General features: G+C 39.2%; 1 protein-coding gene across 1 annotated transcript in view; it reads left to right on the forward strand.

The window, feature by feature from the left end:
* The window catches only part of LOC134536501 (5-hydroxytryptamine receptor-like), a 1,474,690-nt gene that overhangs the window by 163,703 nt on the left and 1,284,861 nt on the right, over positions 1-26,126 (forward strand). The window lies entirely within an intron of this gene.

Consider the following 26,126-nt stretch of genomic DNA (forward strand, 5'->3'; position numbering starts at 1 on the left):
TCTGCATTAAGGATTTTTTTACTTAATGAGGCATGTCATCTTTTTATTCAAGGTTGCATTTAATTAGTGAACATCTGTTACTTAATCATCACTTGTAATATTTTTATCAGATGGAAATTTAAAATAAAAATCATTACTCAGTCAATTAATAATAATCTCTGAGAAATCTAAGAAGCACTAACAGGAAGGACGAACTTCCTTCTCCTTGGAGTCTAGCGAAGCCATCCTTCTTATGCGATCGATAGTGAGCATTCCGCATCCCACATTAATGAAATAGATATTATTTACCTGCAAGCAACACGTGGCGACATCTGTTGATGACAACCAGAACTATTTGCGTCAATTTGCTTTGCATTAGATAACTTACATCTCGCTGATGAAATATTTTAAAAATTTTATTAAGAAATGGTTCCAATTGGAGAAAACTGACAGTTTGTATCTAACATTAGTCACAGAAGCTACCATGGATCATGGTTTGTTATCTGCAGCTGAATCGGAAGGAAGCCGCTGTAGATACTGTGGCAAGGATTTTGTCATGAGAAGGAATGCTAGACGTCATGAGAAGAATGATTGTGCTAGAAACCCACTACGCAACATGTTAAGCTGTTATCGTTGTAGCAGGTTGTTAACACGAAGCACCTAGAGCTGACAAGTTCGGAGAATGTGGCGATGTCCTGAGACCGAAACGATGGGAACGATGTGTTATAATAAATAAATCTGATAATGCTTATTATGATCACTGGGACTATTGTGATATTAAGAGTATTTATAATAAACAAGCAAGTAAGGTGGTGGTAGAAGAGATTGATTACACATCATGGAAAGATCCTATTATATTGGTTGACCGGCTAAGACTTCTACATGGCTCGCTTTGTGCGGGAAACTATTCGTGCATCAAAGTAATATCCTTCATACTCAAAGAACTGAGGAAAGCTGGCTACATACAATAATGGCTTCTTTTACTTGTACTGGTGTAATGTTGAGAAGTAATTAAATATCAAAAGTAAAAATTTTATGATTTTATTTCTTGTATTCTGATTTACAACAAAGCCTGTGTGTTTCCACTACTGTATGTGTGATCATTCCGTTTCCTGTGTGTACTGTGTATACGTTCCGTTTCCTGTGTGTACTGTGTGATCATTAAATTTATTGCACGTAAATTGCATGTATTGCGCGTACATTGCGTACATTACGTGTTAGAGCAGATGGAGCTGTTGGAGCACTTGAAGCTAATGGTCAATTGAAGCATTGGAGCAAAATGTAGATGGATCTGATGACGCGAATTGTAGCTCTTGGAGCCTAGTGTATATTGGAGAGATCGAATTAATGAGACGATAACGTACCATAACTCATCGAATTTTTTTCGATCATATGATCCTCTTTTTTAATTGTAGATTTGACTCAAGTATTATTGTAAATGATTCTTGATTTGACTAGCGTATTATTATTTCCTACGCTGCATGTATATAAGCGAGTCCTAGACAGCAGGTCGCTCAGTTTGTTACTGACATCGGCGGTGTAAGGATCGCCTAGTTTGTTTCTTCTAATGGATAAGTCGTGTCAATTAGCTGTTCTTGAGATCTCGATGGCATCTTTACCGTCTTTAACGTCGAACTCGATGGAGGTTGTACCTTCGACTACGGGAACCTTGACGACAGCTACGACGGAGAAGGTGCAGATCACGTTGGCAACGTCGATGTCAACACTGGAGGAGACTTCAACAGACGTGTTACCGCCAGCAGAAGAGACTTTAATGCCGCTAGTGCTGGCTGCACAGGGAAACTCGGCGAACGCTGGTTCGCCATCAATGGAGACTTCAATGGGTGATGATTCAACAACGACTAACGAACATCGGTGCTTTACTGCGACAAGATTTTCTCAAACAACATTAATGCTCGACGACATGTGAATAGAGAATGTGCCAAGAACCTTTATTGCAAAATTATTGGCTGTAAGAAATGTCACAGGCAATATGCAAGACAAGATAATATAAAAACTTTCATGAAGAGATGCAAAAGTCCTGCTGTTCGGCAGAAAGTAAAGGTTTCTATATAACAACGATGCATTGATGTTCATAAGAGTATGCTTGGAGATGGTGCAACTGCGGCAACGTCAGTATCTGGATCGGGTCTTAAAGGTTCCTCTTCATCACCACGGTATCCTTGCAGCTACTGTGATAACACGTTCGCATTTGCTCATGATTCACGAAGACATGAGAGGAGCAAATGCAAGAATAATCCTTCTCGCATGAAGTTTCGCTGTGATGAGAGTCATGAATAGTTTATTCGAATTGATAATTTGCGACGACATGCGAAAAACTGTAAAGGTGAAGTCTGTGTCCCTACTGCTGAACTACCTGCAGAAATTTCGACTCCTCGGTTTAGATTAAAGGCTCGTGAGCGTATAGGCAAGAAAACCGATGTGCAGCAACCGATTGGTATGACGTCTGAACAGGAAAATAAACCTAAGACTGTGTTCGGAGCATTACAAGTGAACGATAATGGCTTCTACCTGGCGCAGTCTGCATTTCGTGGAACATTGAAAGACTACTATTATTTAAATACGTTAGGTGAGTTCAAAGGCATTTGTAATTTTCTTGATGATATCAAAGAGGACATAATCAATCAGCTTACTGATGACGTCGCAACAAACGGTCCATTAAAATATAACTTGTGGTTGGATTGTATATATGGAAAGCCATATCTGTTAGATGACAAAGTGAAGAAGTGTGCTTTCAAGACTTCGGCTGCAGTAATTTACAGTTCTGACGATGTGAAGCAAAGTGTTTAACATGAGTAGATGTATATAGTTCATATGGGGACAGGGGCTGGGGGCTGATGATCGGGGGATCCGCGGCAGCTACCTTAAGGCTTCGCTTCATCAGCCATGTTGGATTACGTCACTTCCGCCGGCCATGCACGCACGAAAAAGTGTCCCGTTACATTCATCAGCCATGTACGCACGAAAAAATGTCCCATTACAGTAGTAGGAAATAGGGGGTTCAAGGCCAGGCGGAGGATCGAGGATCCAGCGGCCGACTTTGACCTTGAACATTGACCTTGACCTTGACCTTTAATTATGATCTTGATCTTTGGCCATGACCTTGACCTTTGACCTTGAACATTGACCTTGACCTTTAACTATGACCTTGACCTTAGACCTTGACCTTGAAATTTGACCGTGACACTGAAATTCGACCCTGACCTTCAGCCTTGCGACCCTCGATGTTGCCAACCTCTTGGATGATGTCATCTAATCCATGCTAATCCATATGCCAATCTATGCTAATCTATGCTAACCTAACCTAACCTAACCTAGCCTAATCCATATTCTAATCTATGCTAACCTAACCTAACCTAACCTAACCTAACCGTCATGTCCGCCATCTTGGATTACGTCTCTTCCGGTCGCCATCTTGGATTACGTCACTTCCGGCCGCCATCTTGGATTTGACTTTAACCTTTGACCCCGACGACCATTTTGTTTTCTAGAACATTCCACTTTATTATGACGTCATGTCCACCATCTTGAAAATCCTTATTTATTATCCGATTTTAATTTTAAAAAATAAAAATTAATAATTTAATTTTAATTAAATGTTACAATTATCTAGCACCACACTCCTATACATTACGTTTACATCATCGAGCGCCCCACTCTTCTACATTACGATTACATCATCGAACACCCCACTCATCCCTGTCGCAATTTTTCGTAACACCACCATCTTTAAAATAAATTTATTATAAAAATAATAATCTAAACCATTATCGTCTGCTGGAGGCAGCTATCCTGGATTCCGCCATATTGATTTCATCCGATGATGTCATCACCAACCTAAAGCACCTTAGTGTATGTAAGGACGACTTTCTATCCAGTACCAATGTTGTTATGATCCTTATAGATCATAAAATCCTCAGTCATTTTGTTGTTGTGACAACCATTTATTCTTAAAGGCATAATCATTTACAGGTTTTAACTAACATATATGTTATTATTTCATTGCTGCGGATGCGATAGTTAAAGTAATTATAATTTTAAAAAAATATAAATTTATTACTCCATCTTAGCAAACCAGAAATTTTTCAGAGTCCGAGTTTGCGTACTCGTGTTTAAAAGCTGCATGGAAGCAGATATTTTAATGTTTGCGTACAATTTCACATTTTTTAAATTTTGATTTACTTGAATAAAGGTTCTATATTTAAAATAATAAGCAGTATGTAGGTATTATCATATTTATTTAAATAACCTCGAACGCTACAAAAACAAATTCTGGATTAAAGAAAAATACATACACATCAAACGAATCTATACAACAAAAAATTAAACCATATAGCAAAAATGAAACCATATAGCAAAAATGGAAACTATACAACGAAAATGGAAACTATAAAACAAAAATGGAAACTATAAAACAAAAAAACAGAAACTATAAAACAAAAAACGGAAACTATAAAACAAAAAAACGGAAACTATACAACAGAAATGGAAACAATACAACAAAAATTGAGACTATACAAGAAATTGAAACCATACAACAAAAAAACTGAAACTATACAACAAATTGAAACAGCAACACCCAAACTATTCGCAAAAAAATATTTACATGTCATCTCCGAAATACCCGTGGGGGACCGTGCGGATACCATCTTCACAGATCAGCCGTTTGTCTTACCTCCCACGTTATGGCCAGCTTATTACTGTACTCAGTATAGAGTATGTGCTGCCTCGACCGTATGGCCCTAACGCCTGTGTGCCGTGTATTAGGGATTTAGGCACGTTTTATTTAAAATTTTGTAAACTTAAAAATTTTTGGAAATATTTTTTTTTCTCATCTTATTTTCTTTACGGCCAGGCCCTCAGCCTCTGTTCTCAGAGGCGAGCTGAGTTTCTTTCCCAGCCTCATGCTAGGCTAGCATTCTGGCTAATATTTCTCCCGCCTCCAGGCACGTCGGAGCCGGTAACGTTTTTTCTTCGCGGGTCTTCTTTTGCCTATAGCAGCTTGTGAAGCAGTGCTGAGCCCTGCTAACTCTGTCACGAATCGGTATAAGGTTCACTAGCAGCAAGACACGACAGGAGGATCCCGTGGGCCTTGCGTCCCACAGACCATGCGTTTTTTGAAGCCATCCCCCGCCTGCTCACCCACCACTTTCTTCTCAGAAGTGTGGCTAGGAGCGACGACCTCTCAGGTACGTTAACCGAAGTCAAGGCCATCTCAGGCTTGACAGCCGCAGTTACGATTCTGCACCTTAGCGACACCTAGCGACGGCTGTGGTAACAAACGTCACTCGTGTGCGTCGGCGGCGCCGACACTACCGCGCTCGCGTGGAGGTAACGACAACCTTTCCCCTCCTTATGTCTCAGGCCGCTAGGTGGCACCACTGGTTACTCCATTACCCCCTAGCCTGACACTCTCGTCGGTCACTAGTCGATTTATTAGTACTTCCTCTCGCCACCAAAGGATAGCGCCACAGTCGCGCAGTCACTCCAGTAAGATCTAAATTTTTTATGCCGGACACCTTCAGGTGGACTCAGTCATTTTCGGCTCAGAGCCTACCCCCCCTCCCATTCACTATAAACCCCGCGCTTATGATATCCTGGTGATATCCCGCTCTGAACTTACTTCGGTGCGCGCCTCCTGACTGACTGGTACCGTTTGTAATTGCGATCTTCGGCGAATCATCGACATCGCACTGTATATTATGTAGTCTGCTCAGACTAGAGGGATGGAGTCCCTAGCTAAAATGATTAACCAATCAGTAGTTTAGTTGAAAGTACCTAGAGAAATTTAGTATTTTTTTATATTTTTTTTAAAATTAATCATGATGACTTCCGTGGCTACCGCGAATCGTGGTTCGAGTTTTCGGAGACGAGACGCCCTCTCCTGAGCGCCAGGACCAATACCCTGTTTTGGCAAGTCTTGACGTCATCCCACTCTTTAATTTTCCTTCTATTGGCCTTTTGCGCCATTTAAGCATACTGTCTGGAAACAGGTCTAATTCTTTGGAATTTGGACTTCTGTTTCAGACAGGGTTCCAAGTTTGGGGCAGCCAAAATCCTATGCCAGAACCTCTGGAGTCGGTTCTTGAGCAGACCCCACCACCTTTAGGCCAACTACCTCGCTCACCGTCTACCTACAGCCCCGGGTGATACCCGCATTATTCTATTATTCTATTCACGAACTCAACAAAAAAAATAGTGTAACCCAGTTAAGACAGCGGACAGTAAAAGCAAGTCGATAAGAAGAAATTTATATTATGTTTTGCAAGGACAATATGTACAACCCTTAAGGTTACCAATGTTGATTTTATTAATGTGCTTAAGTATTGTTATTTTTGTTAACATTCAGGGCCGGCCCGATAGGAGATAAGTTCAAAGAATATAATATAATAATTGTAATTGTGAGGAATTTAAATAAGATCACTTATCAATGAAAAACAGATGTTATTAAGGAAAATTTAATCTATAAAAAAGAAAGAACAATGATTAATAAAATAAGGAAGTCTATAGACGTAACAGTTGTTTTTATTTATTTAATATATAATAACGATCCTTTTTCTCCCAAGTGTTTGTAGGGAGTCTCTAAATTTTCTTTGTTTGCTCTTAGTGTCGCCTCTGTTGTTGACTTTTATAGCTATCAACTGAGGGGACCCAGTATTCAGAGTTTCCAAATCTTTTTATCTAATTACTTAATTATTCTTTAAGACACTAGGGGTATTACACCTGCCCTCCTAGTGCGGTGTTCTTGCAGGGCATCCAGGTAGTCACCGAATGTGATGCGGTTTTTGACCACACAACGCTGGATGCCCTTGGCCTTTTTCTCGACCATGCCACCGCACTTGTAGGCATAGAGTTTGGCCCGCAGACTGACAAACTCGCTCATTACTTCGCCCCCACACTCGTCCTTGAATTTGCCAACAACCTTTTTGTTGACTGGGGAGAAGCAAGGGTGGTCGGGCGGGTAGCAGCTGGTGTCGAACTCCCCTATCAGTATAGGGTCGGCTTTGAGGTCATGGTAGAAATCATCGGTTTGTATCTCATAGACAAATTTATCAGTGTCCATGTAAGCTAGGTGAATGTTTTCTGCATATTTGGGTTTCATTGTGCTGTAATGGAAGTCGTACATCAGGGTCTTTGAGAGATCGAGTACTGTGAGTCCGGCATAGATCGGTTTGTCGAAAATTATGGTCTCGTGGTTCAGGTGGACTAGATTCAAATTCGGTTCGTACATTGTGCGGTCCTTGAAGGACGGGCGACACACCAGTTTCTTGAACCGCTTCTCGGAACACACCAACTCCATTTTGAGCCTCCGCCTCTTGTTCTACATCAATTTTCCGAAGGTGGAGTTCACAGCCAACTTGAAGAACTCCTCGAATTCGTTGGCTGCTGCTTTACGCTTGTTGGTGTTCAGTCGTATATAGGGCTCCAACCATGCCGACTGCTCAAACTGGAGGACTCGGTGTATCTTAGTCACTCTCAGGCCATGCGATACTGCTTGCTGGAGGTTTTTGTAGTAGACAATGTAGTGCTCTTTATTTTCCAACGTTGTCATCAGCTTTGATTGTTTTAAGCCGGGAGGACATTTAATCACTGGGATAAACGGAAGGTCTTTGTGACTTTCGTGGAGCTTGTGAGGGTACTCCACGTCACACTCAATTATGTAGCCAGTAGGTGAATTTTCCGGAATAGACATAACATGAATGGACGTATCCGACCATTTGAAATGACGAATTGGAAGCGGCAGAGACATCGCCCACCCGTACAAATTATTTGCATCAATATACTCTAGGAATATGGATGGCTTGGAAGCAACATATGTCTCAGGCACATATGAATTATTCGCAACACAATGACGTTTGATGCTTTGTGCTACGCCTCCACGAATACCGGCTTCCACAAACATGTACATATCATAATCGGTAAGAAGCTCTAGCTGTACACCTGTGGTTCGAAGCATCGCGTCGAAAGCGAACCCAGGACAAGAAATGTAGTGAGACGGGTCTAAACTATATGTCTCCAAACATATTGAACGGAAATTCTCGAATACATCTGCTAGGATCAGAACATCCGTCTTCAGGTACAAGTCAGCGTACTCTCCTAAGGTAGCACACTGAAACTTGTCCCAGACTTTCATTGCATGAGCGTAATCCGTCTCTGAAATCCCAGTATCGGTCAGACTGTTGTAGAAATCGCCGATAGGTGGAAGACTAGTATCATCCAAACGAGCAAAAGAATCCACAAAGTCGTAGGGGAAGACTCCCTTGCGGGTAACCAACTCCAACTCATCAGAAGCGAAAAACTCAGCAGTACTGACAAACTTGTCTGCAGGCAAGAACTCAGCGAGCGAAGCAAGACCCTGACTCATAAAGCGGAACGTATCAACAAACTGGATGCTGAACTTATCATGCAACTTCTTGGAAAAAGTTATCAGCTTCTCTTCCGAATTAGGAATTATGAAGATGACTTTAGTGTCGTACCCCAACTTCCTGATAATAAAGTTCTGGTCGTACGCCAGGTTGTGGAAGAACACAATCATCTTTTTTGGTCTGCGCCTGAGAAGGTTGCAGTCATTACATGCAGGTCCAATAAATTCGCCGGTGAAGTGATTATGGTCACGGACTTTCTTTGAATTTCCCCCGAACTTTCCTCCATAGTAGCTACACACACTTGCTTGCAGAAAAGCAGTGTTCTGTGCATGTGTGAGCGGAGTCATAGGAACAGACGTAGAAAATATTTTCTGTACATCATGTCCAATCTCCACAATGCGAGAAATGAACTTATCCTCTGCGTCACAACCACGATACACTTCAGGCTGTGAAGGAAGTGAAGAAGTGAGGTGTGCTGGAATGACGGAGTTATCTGCTTTCACGTAAATGCAGTAGCTGTACGCTTTATGCTTTTGGTACTGCAGCGTGTATGACTCATCAGGATTCGGGTGACATGTATGGATTTTCTCCAGAATAGCTTCAAATTCACAATATACCACGATGGGCATCTTATCACTGTGATGGAAGTTTTTGAACTTCAGAACAGGAGGCTGTCCGTTCTCATCAAGCTGTGGCATTTCAATCCTAACAGCAGCATGCTGTTTGCAGAGCTCACTGTGTTTTGCCAAACACTGAAAACCAGTGAGCCCGCTAACCCTATCCAGGATAGCTGCCTCCATCAGACGATAATGGTTTAGATTATTGTTTTTATAATAAATTTATTTTAAAGATGGTGGTGTTACGAAAAATTGCGACAGGGATGAGTGGGGTGTTCGATGATGTAATTGTAATGTAGAAGAGTGGGGTGCTCGATGATGTAAACGTAATGTATAGGAGTGTGGTGATAGATAATTGTAACATTTAATTAAAATTAAATTATTAATTTTTATTTTTTAAAATTAAAATCGGATAATAAATAAGGATTTTCAAGATGGTGGACATGACGTCATAATAAAGTGGAATGTTCTAGAAAACAAAATGGTCGTCGGGGTCAAAGGTTAAAGTCAAATCCAAGATGGCGGCCGGAAGTGACGTAATCCAAGATGGCGACCGGAAGAGACGTAATCCAAGATGGCGGACATGACGGTTAGGTTAGGTTAGGTTAGGTTAGGTTAGCATAGATTAGAATATGGATTAGGCTAGGTTAGGTTAGGTTAGGTTAGCATAGATTAGCATAGATTGGCATATGGATTAGCATGGATTAGATGACATCATCCAAGAGGTTGGCAACATCGAGGGTCGCAAGGCTGAAGGTCAGGGTCGAATTTCAGTGTCACGGTCAAATTTCAAGGTCAAGGTCTAATGTCAAGGTCATAGTTAAAGGTCAAGGTCAATGTTCAAGGTCAAAGGTCAAAGGTCAAGGTCATGGCCAAAGATCAAGATCATAATTAAAGGTCAAGGTCAAGGTCAATGTTCATGGTCAAAGTCGGCCGCTGGATCCTCGATCCTCCGCCTGGCCTTGAACCCCCTATTTCCTACTACTGTAATGGGACATTTTTTCGTGCGTACATGGCTGATGAACGTAACGGGACACTTTTTCGTGCGTGCATGGCCGGCGGAAGTGACGTAATCCAACATGGCTGATGAAGCGAAGCCTTAAGGTAGCTGCCGCGGATCCCCCGATCCCCAGCCCCCAGCCCCTGTCTCCATATGAACTATATACATCTACTAACATGGTATCCAGAATCTCTGTCAAGAAGAGGAGGACTATGCCTGTAAAGGTTCTGGTTGGTCTCTGTCTAGTATAAACCGATTGGAGCTAAGAATTAGTCATTTCACGCCTATGCAGACCTAAATGATTATAAGATTACTAACCTGCGCAAGTGGTCCTGTAGTAGAATAAAAATTATGTAATTAAATGTTGTTTTTTCAAAAGAACTAAAGATGTTTTATTCATCAAACCTTACACTTTTTGGCGAATTTTGTTTCCACAGAAATGGAAATTTTGGCGATTTTTGAGGAATTTTGGGCAATTGTTGCCCAATTTTGGTCATTTTGAGTGTCAAATATCAAGGTCAAGGTCAAAGGTCTAGGTCACAACAATCCAAGATGGCCGTCGTGACGTCACAATCCAAGATGGCGGTCACCACCACAGACACCACACCCTGAACCCTGTCCCAGTTCCGGCCAAAACATACTACTGTCAGTAAAGCATGCTACACTTATATCTATAAGGCTCCGGAATATCAAACTGAAATTATTTACTGAGGTGGCCCATACAAAAAGAACCTACCCTTATTTTGTACCTGTGATCGCCACTTGCATTTAACCTTTTAGGATTGGCCAAGATTAGAGTTAGGCATAGGTTTTTTTACTAAGGTTCATGGGCTGGTTCATTGCACGGTTTGGGCCCGTTTTGTGAAAGTGACTGGCCCAAGTGCAGACCCTGATGCCATTTACCACGAAAATAATGCCCGCTCTCTCACTTCAGACTTGAAGATAAGTATTCAAAGTACCAGCTAAAAGTTGGATAAACAATAGACATAAGTTCCAACTGGGAAGTCAATAAAAATGCCAAAAAAATTAAAATTAACATTTAAATGTCTATAACAACCATATTTAAATTAAAAACCGCACCAAATTGTGTAAATATGCAAAAAAAGTAAGGATGACTGGATAAAATACAATTAAGATAATATAGTAGCAATAAAAAAATTAATTTTAAGAATTTTGGTACTAAAAGCACCTAAACATAAAAATAAAATTGGTTTGTAATGTTTGGTTTCCAAATAAGTATTCAAATTTTTATTCATATATTTCAGTTAGTTATTCAATTAGGGTAAAGAAAAGTTGTAAAATTATTTACAAATCATTTTTATGGACTGTAATAAAAATTTACAATAAACAGGTGTCCTTCATTCAAGAAACTTTAACGTGAATTAAATTATTTAAAAATTTCTAACAAAAAAAAATTACTTTAGACGAATATTATTAATTTAGGGGTTGAGCTAATTGTAGTTTGTACTCTACAGCGAACAATTATTAAAAGAAAACTTATATGAATAAGTAATGTGCTATTTTTTTGCCCTGTTTTGTTTACAAAAAAAAAATCATCTTTTTTTATGTTTTAAAAATTTAATTTTTATTAATTGGTAGATTTCAACCATTAGTAATGCAACTTCTCTCCCAATTTTTCATAACAAATAACTTAATTTGAAATTGTATTTAGTTAACAGTAATTAAATCGTTCTTCATGCAACAAATATATATAAACATATACAATATGAAAATATTATAATGAAATCAAACCGTATCTAGGCCAGAATACAGACTGCAAAAAACCTAGACAAAACGAAAAAAGTACACTTTTAGATAATGAGATAAAATATTAAGTTTGATTTTATATAACATGAAACAATATATAGGAACGGTAAGTATGCGGGTATGATCTCAAATAAAAAAAATAAATAAATCACTTTTTGCGAGCCCTGGCACTTTTTTGCTCCTCTTTTGGTAGTTTATTCCCACGTAGCCTTTGATAATACATCTTATCTGATTCTTCCCATTATTACATTTTAGGCATGATGTTAATCACGATCTTCCACTGAAAAAATTTAATAATTAATTAACACTCTAATCAAACATAACTTACACTTATAAAGTCTATTTCACAAGTATATAGGTCCTCTTGACATTAACAATCACAATTTTCACATACCTAAAATAAAATTTAACTTATAAAGCTAACCTCTTAAGCCTATAAGTTTTTGTACATTTACAGTTCTCATATACCAGCAAAGTAAAAGACTTGCAAGCTTCATATTGTGGCGGAGGCCCCTCGGACTACGTCAAGATTTGCAAAATTTCACTCAAAATAAAAGTAATAAAATAACATCTTAAGAAGTCAAAAACATTGGGTAAAGATTGGGGATGGAGGGGGGGGGGGGGAGTGGTAGCAGTAGAGCTGGTACAGGGATGTCTAACCTCCTTGGGACAGGGCGTGCAGGGTGTTGACTGGAAAAAAAAAGTATTATTCACCCCACATCGTTTCAGGTTTATTTCCGATAAACTATGACCAACATATAAATTTAAAAAAATAATGTCAAACTTCTCTGTTCACAATAAATAAATAAATACTCCTTTGAAATAAATACACAATAATTTATCATAATCTTAGCATGAGTATTAACTTTTAAAATGAAATGAGTTAATGTTTGCAAACACCTTGACCTATCCTTAGGCTAAATTAACTAAAGAATTTCAACATTACTGAATTCCAAACTGCCTGCACTACTTGAAAGAATCAAAAAGTAAAGCCATCCTAACACAATTCGAAACACGCCTACATGCTTTACACGAGGTGAAGGAGAATTACGAGTTCGCCATTACTTACAACACCTTCTCCGGACGGCAGCACGCAGCTACCAGCCAGGGGCTCCGACAGTCCTCACACACCTCACCGAGAAGAACCACACCGGGCGCACCCAGGGTGGCCCATTTATTAATTCCCCCTCACATCGTCATCACGTCCAGAACACTCCATGCGAAAGCAAAAATCCCTGCCGTGATTTCAGAACACAACCACCATGCTGCTAAACGACGTTATCCTTTCCACCTGCCATGCCAGACTCGCATTTGTTCCGCCAGATTGTGACGGGAAGCCTAAGATGTACATCAAGTTATGTCCCTGCCCGAACACGCCGGAATGTTCACCTTAGGCCAACCTCGGTTTAATTTATATATATATTTATATTTCTCTGTTTATTTTAATGTATCTATACTAACCTAACTAACCGTCCATAGTGTTTTAAAGTGTTTCAATGTAGCTAACCTAACCAAACACTTTTAATATTTGAATTCATTTTTCCTGCGCAAAAATAAAACAAATTCCGATTGCGACACCAACACCAACATGTCAGGCGCGTGCCTGCGCGAGAACAGCAACGCAGCGAAACCAACCAGGCCGGCCAACGCTCCCGGAGATTCCAGGCCAGGATGTCGCAACCGCCCGCGTAGCTGGCCAGGCCTCGTCACCGTCCCAGAGAAACAGAGAGCGTTAGCATTCTACCGCGCCAGGAAGACAAAATACAACACCCGAGTGTCGCAAGCAAGCATCAGGAACTCAAGCGCACTCACAAAGCACCGCTGCGCAAAGCCAAGTTTAATAATCTCTTCACGTAAAATTTTAGAGCGTTACAATATGAATATAAGATAATCAGTCGTGTTATTTGTCGACGTGGTAAATATTCTGTTGAGAAAAAAGTACACTTTGAAAATAGTTTCTCTTCTTCCGATCTTCAAGACGTACAGCTCCATCCTCTGTGGCCCATCGGCTTCCTCCTCGTGTTTCCCCTTCCCCCCCTTGTTCACTTTGTACTGCTACCTCCCCTCACTAGTATATTGGTAGGGCGTGCACAGGCGCCTGGCCCGCGTTAATAGAGTTCGAGACCCTAGCATACTTTAGCATCTGTTAAAGTCGTCATTTTAAATAGTTCGCTTAGCGTCGTTTCAACACTCGTGGGATAAGCCAAATTGACTCTAAGGTGATTTTTTTTGTGCAGGTTTACGGTAAGGAAAGACCATTTAAGTTTGCCTTAGAATACTTAAAGTTTGGTTCAGTTTATCTATCAGCCTTCACCTCCAAAATTCTTTCCGGACATAGTGCTTTGGTACTTTTGTGATTTTAGCTAAAAATTTACGTTTCCGTGTGTGTGTGTGCGTGGCTTTTAAATGCCTTACTTACTTTTATGCCCGTTCTTGAAGTTTTTAGTGTCTCGTAAAGAACAGCAAGGCGCTATTAAATTTATTCGCCCTAATTTTTCAACGGATGATTAGTGAAAACTTTGTTTCAATTGTTTTTGAGATAAACCCTAGTAGTATGTAAATGTATATCCGAGCCCTGGGTTCTGGGTCTGGAACCGAAGCCAATGACCGTCATCTTGTATCGTGACGTCAAAAGTTGGCAAACGAATACTCAAAATTTCCCCAAATTTGAACAAATTCTCTTAATTTCCAGTTTTTAATTGGGGGCGGGGAAATAAACCAATAATAATATAAAAATCAGAAAAAGAAAAAAGAAAATCCTATCTTAAAGGAAAAAATTCCCGTTTTGAGGAAACATTTCTCGTTTTAGTACTAAAAATGTCAGCAGCTTCAAATGTCCTAAAAGCGGCTTAAGAGTCCTAAAAGAATGCCGCCATAAGCTATCGAGGTCATGACCTTGACAATTAGAATGTCATGTTCTCCATTTCCAATTGTGACATAATAATTGCAAATATATTTACAGCCGCCATTTTAAAAATGCGTGAAATTAAGCTTGAATTTAAGGAATAATATGAAAAAAATAATAAAAATTAAAAAAAAATTATTTCGACAATTTTGGTTTATGACGTCAAGTTCGCCATCACATTTTCTTGGGAAAAATTAAAATTTATATCAATCAAATTTCAATAAGTTTGAATGAAACATCCACTTACGTCATGGAGTCCTCAGTTCAAACCCGGTGAGAGCAAAATTAAAAATGGTGACGGATCCTTCCTCCATGGAGGTTACCGACAGACTGAACTTCCACCACTAATGCCAAGGTATATAAATCGCCAGCTAGTATGACGGCACGTCCACCGTCTTGTTTTCGTCTTTTGGAGGTCTGCATCTTATGCAACATACTCTTTTGTCTGCTAGAGGGTGCTGCCCCCATGTCAGTTAATTTTTTACCTGCTAAAGTACAGTAATTATTTATTGCGAGGGCGCCGGTCAACTAGACATTTAATCGCAATCTTGGAACACTGTATTTATTTAGCTAAAATATCGGGAAAGTTCAAAATTCATCAAAAATATCACTCATGAAAATGATGATTGATTATATCGATATCCATTCAGGCTCTGATCCCTGGACGATGCAAAAACAGGTATTATTAGGTCAAATATATAAATTTAATAAAATATGATAAAAATCCTAAAACAGTTAAGGTTTCTAGTCCCCCAGCCTCCAGTAAACCAGCGAGGACATATACCGCCATCTTGAAATTTGTAATTATTTAGGTACAATTTCTGTAAAAAAATTACATATTATTTTAATTTTACATTCGATGGAAACTTCAAATCTTTATCGATGCAAAATTTTTTTTATTTTACCAAAAAAATTACACGTTAAAAATAAGACAACAAAATAGCAAACAAAAAATTTATTACATAAACTCTACGTTACAAAGACCATACACTACCACACCAACACTTAATAAAGTTAGCAATCTAATAAACATTTAGTTCTGCTTAGGCTTTAATTAATTCTTAGCTCCAATCGGTTTACTGAAGACAGAGACCAGCCAGATAATTTTCCTACAAGGTATTTTTCTTCCCGACAGAGTTCCTCGATAATTTTTTTAACACAGAGCTTCACGTATTTTAAATTGTAAATGTTAGTATTCACTGTCTTGATTGCGCACTTCTTCAAATGGTCCTCTATTAGTTACGGTTTATCATATACGCAGTCCAGCCATGATTTGTATTTTAAAGGCCCGTACGTTTATACTACATCTTAAACTTTTAATAGAGTTTTGCTTGATATCGTCAAGAAAAGTACAAATATCTTTCGACTCATTTAAAGTAAAGAGATAATATTAGTCATTCAAAATTCCACGAAATGCATATTGTGCCATTTGTAATCCATTATCATAATGCTCTGAGCACATTCGTGTGTTAAGTGTCATGTCCAGAAGTCATCACAATCGTTTGCGGCACATTTGCTTGTGTGCTTGTACGAATATGAGTCTCCAAACTAAACCGAGGAGTGGAAATGTCTGCAGGTAGTTCCACATTAAGCACATGGAATCCACCTTTACACTTTTTTCGCGTGTCTTCTCAAACTGTCAATACGAGTAAAACCACACATGACATTCATCACAGCGAATCTTCGTACTAGAAGGATTATTCATGCATTTACTTCTCTCGTATCTTCATGCATCGTGGGAAAATGTGAATGACATATCACAGTAGCCGAAAGGATGGCCCGTCGATGAAGACGAACCTTTCAGACTGACACTGTAGTTGGTGGCATCCCGAAGCCGTTTCGAACAGATGGCCAATTGGTTTTCATTTTCAGGTACTTGAACATTATGGACACACGGACGGCCCGGGATGTCTTACACCAAGTCGTCTACCGCTACACAAAAACATTAAAATATAAAACAGAGTACAAACTAAGTTTTCTTACTGATTTCCGGGGAAAAAATTCAAACAACTCACCCAATTGGCTGTGCAGGGAAGCAAAATATTACATGGATTAGGTCGATACACACGCTGAAAGAAAACTTAGTTTGTTATATTATGGCTGACCGAAACAAAAAAGAAATTGAATCACTTTCCCAAAACCAAGGTAGTCACAGATATTACATACATCTAGACGATAACACTTGAAACAATTCTTGAGAGTTTCAGTTTCTGTTCCTTAATCAAAACCACAAAATACTAATGTGGGAGACCGGACCGCGATGCCAGGTTCGGAGCTGTCTATTGGTCCCGCACGGCCACTGACGTAATACGCCATCCACGGACGTAAGACATGCCTCGCGTGCCTGTCCGGATTACAAGGGGCGTCGCTATCCACCCTCCCACCCCTCCCCGCTTAGTGCCCTGCCTCGCGCGAGTGGCCAATGACCTTCTCGACGCTTCGGGTGTCGGGTCGGCACAAGATGACGCGACTGGCTCCAGCCGTGCTCGTCACTTCTAGAAGGGCGCCAGGGTCTATATAAGCCGGGACGCCGGCCTCCGTGACAGTGACTCGGCGAGTTGGAGTGAGCTCCTCGGCGACGGAGTGCGACGAGAGTTCGGCGACGGAGGTCCACGAGGAGTGCTGCGACGAGAGTTGCGCGAGTGGTGCGGCCCAGCGAGGTGTGCGGTGTGTAAGGACTTGAGGTACTGAGTGCAAGTTATTGATTAGTAGGCATTAAAGTAAGATTATTTATTAGTGTTGTAAATAATATCAGTCAATAAAACTGTGCAAAAAGTAAATAAATTATTGGTATATCCCTATACGCACTTAGTTCTTCCCACTCAACGGTTATTTAAATCGTAACAATACATCATTATTTTCATACTTGAATCCAATCTTGAGACACTTCACAACAGCTTTATGTTATTAATATAACATATACCATAGATTCATAGCAGAAGCTATGACAAAATAATTGGATCACAAAAAAATCCACTTTACCTTAAATATATATTTACATAGTAAAGTTACAAAAACAAAATAGAACATACGTGACGTACAGTTTGCCAAAAAAAATGAAATGTTAAGAAAACCGAGCATGCACCACACAACAACTGTGCAATGGCACAAGATCCAAACCAGATACTGATGTACCTGGAATTATACCAATTCCCGGTTTGCTATAATGCACATCTTTGCATCGTTGTTGCTGCGGAAACATTTATTTTATGGCATGAAGCACGACCTCTGCATGACTTAATTTGCGTTTTGATATCATTTTTTTGGTTAAAGGCTTATTGTATTTCTCACAGCCAAAAATTTTGCAATGAGAATTATTAGCACATTCTCTCTTCTCGTGTCGTCGAGCATTACAGTTGTTTGAGAATATTTTGTCACAGCAACGGCATTGATGCTAGATAGTTGTTGACTAATCACCAACCATTAAAGTCTCCTTTGCTGGCAAAACATCATTCATATGGGTTTACTCCACAGCTAGCACTGCAAAAATTAAAGTCTTTTCTGCTGTTGGAACCACGCCTGTTGAGATCTCGTTTCATGTTGTTGCCATTATTATCATCGGGATATGCGCCATCATCTCTGACGAGATTTCCACAGTCGATGGTACAGCTTCCATCAAAGTCTTCGTGGTTGTCGTAGAAAATCCTAACAGGATCTGCGTCCCCGTCGTCGTCGCTGCCATCAGGGTTCCCGAAGACGATGATACAACTTTCATCGAGTTCGATTTTAAAGATGGTAAGAATAGCATCAAGATCTCACAATATCTGTATTACGTTACTTATGTCTCAGATGAGTCAAACTAGGCGATCCTTACACCGACGTACTAACTAAAAAAACTGAGAGTAGCGTCGTCCATACTGCACTTATATACTCATGGATGCTGAATGAATATGCGAGTCAAAATAAGAACTTTGATGTGTAACTAGCAAAAACCTTTAATACGCAATTCAAATAACATTAAAAAAAAGGAAGCACAATAATTGAAAGGAAGCACAATTTCACAATTACCAAACGGCTCAAGTCCAGAGTTTTTTCGTCCTAGACTTTAAATATTTTCCATCTATGGCCGCGCAACTATCACCTGAAAATATTCTATCACCAAGTGGCTTTCACTGAAGAAATTCTGACTTTATAATGGAGTTAAGTTTCTGGCTGACATACCAAGTATCACGTGGTGGCGAACAATCTGGAATGTTTCTGTGACCTGCCTGCTAAGATGGCCGACTAACTATGACGTCACTTCCTGCCAATGGATAGTTTTTTTATCCAGCGGAACACTTCTTTTGCTCCCGTACGTCGGGTGGCCTATACACCAGGCACCACGTGCAATGCCGGTAGTCTACCTCGCAGGCTTAGAAGATGCCAGGCCGAATATCGCAGATACGGCGACCGTACACGTAAAATAAGTAGGAGGGGATGCTCTTCATCCCATAACAATGTGTAATTTTGGTTGTTTTTTTTTAATTCGTCTCTAATATTTGTGATCTAAGATAACTGCTAGTCGTTTAAACGTCAGAATAGTTATACCTGATTGATCGTATATTGTTACAACTATTATTGTTCCACCTTTAGAATAATTAATATTAATAATAACACATATTTTGAAATGGTATTTTATCCTGCTGTCATACCATAAAGCTATAAGTAGACTTCCCTAGATTTTTCTTCAATGACAGAAAATAATTTACTTTTAACATAGAATTTTTGAAACTGTCTGGTCGTTGTTAGCCCTCTGTGTTCAGATGTTCTGTTATTATTTTTTAGACTAAAGTCCTTTCACGGAATTATGGTGCTGTGTGATATTTAAGTTTTAATGTGTTCGTCTGCGTTGTTGTATAGTCCATAATACCTGTTAGCATAAATGGTTGGGTTTATCTGCTAATTTAGACTTGTTCTCTGTGAGTTAAAGTTTTCATTTTAATTATTTTTTAATTTGCGATCTTAATTTTTTTTTCTTGTCAAAAATGCAAAAATGCCATGGCTTTACTCCAAGAATTTTTTATTACATTACTTTTCTTTAGCGTAGTCTCTATGAAAATTCAAATTTATTGAGCTACAACCATAACATATTTTATTTTGGATACAACATACGTTAAAAAGTCCATTAAATTTCCTGTAAATTCTGAAGAAGTAAAAGGTTCGTCTGTACATTACATTGTGAATAGCTGCGCGTTAAATGACCGCCTGTCCTTAGCTCAGCACACTGCCGCTGACTATGAAATAAAGGCGGGCTTTCTAACAAGGTGACATAACAGATTGACAAGCGGGTTTACGGTCGAGTGTTTGCAGATAATAAACGCATTATGGTCTTTAGCGAGCGCGCAATAAAGCACCCATTTTGCACTCGCCACGTCAGCTGCGTAACGAAGTCAAATGGTCCGTTAGAGCGGGTTTTCGAATAGTTCCAGCACATTCTCCGTTGCTGTTCTTAAAGGGGAGATGTTATGTAGGTTTTTGCTTCAAGAAACCCCTCATAAATGTGAATACAAGTAGTATAGGTTAGCCGGAACTGGGACAGGCGTCAGGCGCGAGGAGCGAGGAGACGGTCCGCCATCTTGGATTGTGACGTCACGGCGGCCATCTTGTATGAGTGTAACGGGATACAGCGTAACGGGACAAGTTTGACCTTGACCTTTCACCCTCAAAATCCGCCAAAATTGGGCAAAAATTGCCCAAAATTCCACAAAATTCGTCAAAATTTACATTTCTGTGAAAAAAATTCCGCCAAAAATTCTCAAAAAATTCCACAATTTAAAAATCAGGATTTCGAAAATCCTCAAAAGTCGTTTTGTCCTAGAAAGAACCCAAATTCCTAAAAGCGGCTTAAAACTCCTAAGAGCTAGCCGCTCTAAGCCGCAGAGGTCATGACCTTGAAAATTAGGATGCCATGACAGCCATTTTGAATGATGACGTCACCGTTACAATTTCCGTTACGGCCGCCATCTTTAACTTTTTTATTTATTATCCGATTTAAACGAAATTTTTTTTAAAATTTATAAAAAAATTCACTTAATAAAAATTTAATAAAATATTAATAAAAAAATTACTTTTACGACACGGAGCTCGGAGCCCTCGGTTCGAACCCGGTGAGGGCAAAAAAATAAAAATGGCGACCGATCCTTCCCCCCGTGGTGACTTTTGGCAGACTGACTCCCACCACTTTTTTTCAAAGCATATATATCGTCACCTAGTATGACATCATGTCCGCCATCTTGTCTTCGTTGCTGGAGACCACCATCTTGTTTTCGTCGGCGAGAGTGCACTGACGCCATGTTAGTTTAGTTCTTATCCGCTAGAGTGCAGTAATCATTTAGTACTGTGACACCCACCATCTTGAAATTTGGCCGCCATCTTGGAATCGTGTAATTATTTAGCTAGAAATTCGGGAAAAGTTCCAAAATTCATTAAATAAATCACTTATTAACTTACATATTGATTCGATCGATTCCTGTCCTCGGTTCGATACCCGATCGATGCAATAATGTTTAATTTTATGTAAAAAATAATAATTTCAATAAACCATGTTCAACATTCGTAAAGAGACTTTAAATCATCTACTACCATCATCCTATCAGACAACAAGACCACCATATTGGAAATTCGTAATTGTAATGCTAGAGATTCGGGAAAAAGTTCAAAAATCATTAAATAAATTTGTAATCCATATAATGATTGATTGGATCGACTTAGGTCCTTGGTTCAATCCCTGGCCGATACAAAACAACTTTAATTTAAAAAAATACTAAAAAAGTGTTAGGTTTGAGAAAATAAAAACACCACAAGTTCTTTTAAAAAAATTTTATTACATAAATTCAATACACTACTACAAGTACAAAAAAAAAACACTGACAAATTACTAAAGCCTTTTGGATTCCTCGATTCAAACAGTCTTCTTATTGTACGGACTAAGCCTTTTACATGACTTTAAATGTCTATCCGATCCGGTCATCACCGCAGCCAGAGACGGACTGAAGTTCATATCACTTATATAGTCTCATTAGCCGGTAAAACACATGAGTCAAATCAATAACCATGTTCATTATACGTCTCGGAGCATTTTTTATAATGACGATGTAAGCTATCGAGACGTGAAATTAGTTTATTGCACTTATTGCACTGAAATTGTATTCTTTGAACATTATAAGAACAACCGCTTCTTTCATGTCTGCGAGCATTTGAGGTGATAGTAAATGATACACCACAGTATTTGCACTGATGTGAAGTACGCTCTTCATTAATTGAAGTATTCAATGCTGATGAAACTTCAGCTAATGGTGGAACAGCACTTATCGAAGTCTCCTCCAGTGTTGTCAGAGGCGTTGCCAACGGGATCTGCTCCAACATCGTCGGCGCCGACGTCATGGTTCCCGTAGTCGATGGTACATCCTCCATCGAGTACGACGTTAAAGTCGGCAAAGATGCCATCGAAGTCTCAAGAACAAGCAATTACACGTCTTATGCACCAGAAGAAACAAACTAGGTGATCCGTACACCGTCAACGTCAGTAACAAAACTGAGCGTCCTGCTGTCTAGGACTCGCTTATATACATGCACCGTATGGAATAATACGCTAGTCAAACCAAGAACATTTTACTAAAATACTAGAGTCAAAACAACATTAAAAAAATAGAAGCACCATCAAAAAAAAAAGGAAGCACACTTGAAAGCACCTTCAAAAAAGGAAAAAAAAATTGGAAGCACCATCAAAAAAAGGAAGCACACTTGGAAGCACCGTCAAAAAAGGAAAAAAAAATTGGAAGCACCGACTACGAAAAGGCAGCACATTTGGAAGCACCGACTACTTAAAGGCAGCACATTTGGCAGCACCGACAACGAAAAGGCAGCACATTTGGCAGCACCGACAACGAAAAGGCAGCACATTTGGAAGCACCGACAACGCAAAGGCAGCACATTTGGAAGCACCGACTACGAAAAGGCAGCACATTTGGAAGCACCGCCTACGAAAAGGCAGCACATTTGGAAGCACCGACAACGAAAAGGCAGCACATTTGGAAGCACCGACAACGAAAAGGCAGCACATTTGGAAGCACCGACTACGAAAAGGCAGCACATTTGGAAGCACCGACAACGAAAAGGCAGCACATTTGGCAGCACCGACAACGAAAAGACAGCACATTTGGCAGCACCGACAACGAAAAGGCAGCACATTTGGAAGCACCGACAACGCAAAGGCAGCACATTTGGAAGCACCGACTACGAAAAGGCAGCACATTTGGAAGCACCGCCTACGAAAAGGCAGCACATTTGGAAGCACCGACAACGAAAATGCAGCACATTTGGAAGCACCGACAACGAAAAGGCAGCACATTTGGAAGCACCGACAACGAAAAGACAGCACATTTGGAAGCACCGACTACGAAAAGGCAACACATTTGGAAGCACCGACAACAAAAAGGCAGCACAATTGGAAGCACCGACAACGAAAAGGCAGCACATTTGGAAGCACCATCATCGAAAAGGCAGCACATTTGGAAGCACCGACTACGAAAAGACAGCACATTTGGAAGCACCATCATCGAAAAGGCAGCACATTTGGAAGCTCCATCAACAAAAAAAAAAGGCAACAAGGAAGCACAAGTTACGAGATCTAAGTCTTAGAAATCAGAATACAAGAAATAAAAACATTAAATTCTTATAATTTAAATTGTTTATTTTATTGCTTTACATTATACAAATGCAAGTAAAACAAGCCATTATTGTATGTAGCCAGCATTCCTCAGTTCCTTGAGTATGAAGGATATTTCTTTGATGCACGAATAGTTTCCTGCACAAAGCAAACCATGTAGAAGTCTTAACCGGTCAACCAATATGTTTGGATCTTTCCATGATGTGTAATCAATCTCTTCTACCACCATCTTCCTTGCACATTTATAAATATTATGATCTCTGGTGTCTTCCGTTTTACCACCAACCTCAGGGTAACTTTCATGTTTGAGACGGTGATCATCACAAGCTTGATCAGATTTATTTAATATATCACGTCGTTTCCACCGTTTCGGTCTCAAGACACCGCCACATTCTTCGATCTTGGCAGCTTTAGGTGCTTCATCATAGTCTATGTCTTTGTCAACAGCCTCAGAGTCACTGTAACAATCACCGTAGAAGGAATCGTCTTCACCCAATTTTCCGTAATATTTCGATGTTGATGATGTTGAAGCGTCTTCATCGTCTTCATGCTTCCTTTTTAGGAGTCCATCATTTTTACAAAGTAGGAAAGATCTACTTGAATTCGGCTGGAATATATTCTCACTTTTCACGTTAAGGATTCTTCCATTGTCTTCATTCTTCCGTAAATCATCAACCTCCTTCAATTTAAGTTCTTTGTCGAGATCGGAAGAGCCAAGAAAATTATTGTGGTAATGCAGATCACTCTTCCTTAGGATGGTAGATTCATCGTTGTCCTCTAGCTTGTACGCAGGCTTGGCGCTACAAGTTCTTCCATGTCTTTTTAGGCTCTCTCTCCGCGTAAACGACTTGCTACATCGTACACAACTTATCATATTGCGCAGTGGATTTTTAACACAGTCATTCTTCTCGTGTTGTCTTTTATTCTTTCTCAAGATAAAATCTTTACTGCAAAACTTACACCTATGTTCTTTCGATACAGCGTCAGATCCCAAATTAGAATTCATATTAGTTACTGAGACTAATACCAGATACCAATTGAGTGTTTTAAATTAGATTCAATACCTAAATAGAAATTTTTTCATATTTCATCAGCGAGAATTAATATATCTCCTGCAAAAGTACTTTATGCATGTAGTTCTGCTTTTCAACAACAGATGTCGCCACATGTTGCTTGCAGGTAAATAATATTTAGTTCTTTTATGCGGGATGCGGGATGCTCACTAACGATCGCAAAAGAAGGATGGCTTCGCTAGACTCCAAGGAAAAGGAAGTTCGTCTTGCATGTTGGTGCTCCACAGATGTCTCATAGCGTAATATTAATTTGACTGAGTAATGATATTTGTCAATTCCACCTGATAAAAATATTGCAAGTTTTGATTTAGTAGCAGAAATTATCGAATTAAATATAACTCCAATTAAAATGACATGTCTCAATAGACAAAAAAAAATCCATGCAGAGAGTGGTTCCTCAGAATAGTCAGAAACACTTGAAGAAACCACAGGAATGATTGCAAGAACACGGGAAAAACCATCAAATTATTGACATTAATAATCAGGAGCACACGGAGAAAACCATCATAATATTGGCAAGAATAATCAGGAGCACACGGAGAAAACCATCATAATATTGACCAGATTAATCAGAAGTACTCGGAGAAAACCACCACATGTTTTCCTTGATATCATAAAATTACAGGAAAAAAATATTTAAAAACAAAAATAAATTAATAAAAAAATAAAAAAATTGCATAAATTTCTGGCTTGTACAAGAACTCTATCTTTGCTCAACAATGATAAGTTTACAAGCTAGCAGAAACTGTTTATGCAATTTTTTTATTTTTTTATTAATTTATTTTTGTTTTTAAATATTTTTTCCTGTAATTTTATGATATCAAGGAAAACATGTGGTGGTTTTCTCCGAGTACTTCTGATTAATCTGGTCAATATTATGATGGTTTTCTCCGTGTGCTCCTGATTATTCTTGCCAATATTATGATGGTTTTCTCCGTGTGCTCCTGATTATTAATGTCAATAATTTGATGGTTTTTCCCGTGTTCTTGCAATCATTCCTGTGGTTTCTTCAAGTGTTTCTGACTATTCTGAGGAACCACTCTCTGCATGGATTTTTTTTTGTCTATTGAGACATGTCATTTTAATTGGAGTTACATTTAATTCGATAATTTCTGCTACTAAATCAAAACTTGCAATATTTTTATCAGGTGGAATTGACAAATATCATTACTCAGTCAAATTAATATTACGCCATGAGACATCTGTGGAGCACCAACATGCAAGACGAACTTCCTTTTCCTTGGAGTCTAGCGAAGCCATCCTTCTTTTGCGATCGTTAGTGAGCATCCCGCATCCCGCATAAAAGAACTAAATATTATTTACCTGCAAGCAACATGTGGCGACATCTGTTGTTGAAAAGCAGAACTACATGCATAAAGTACTTTTGCAGGAGATATATTAATTCTCGCTGATGAAATATGAAAAAATTTCTATTTAGGTATTGAATCTAATTTAAAACACTCAATTGGTATCTGGTATTAGTTTCAGTAACTAATATGAATTCTGATTTGGGATCTGACGCTGTATCGAAAGAACATAGGTGTAAGTTTTGCAGTAAAGATTTTATCTTGAGAAAGAATAAAAGACAACACGAGAAGAATGACTGTGTTAAAAATACACTGCGCAATATGATAAGTTGTGTACGATGTAGCAAGTCGTTTACGCGGAGAGAGAGCCTAAAAAGACATGGAAGAACTTGTAGCGCCAAGCCTGCGTACAAGCTAGAGGACAACGATGAATCTACCATCCTA

This window comes from Bacillus rossius, chromosome 11, assembly GCF_032445375.1.
Source record: "Bacillus rossius redtenbacheri isolate Brsri chromosome 11, Brsri_v3, whole genome shotgun sequence".
Taxonomy (NCBI): domain Eukaryota; kingdom Metazoa; phylum Arthropoda; class Insecta; order Phasmatodea; family Bacillidae; genus Bacillus; species Bacillus rossius.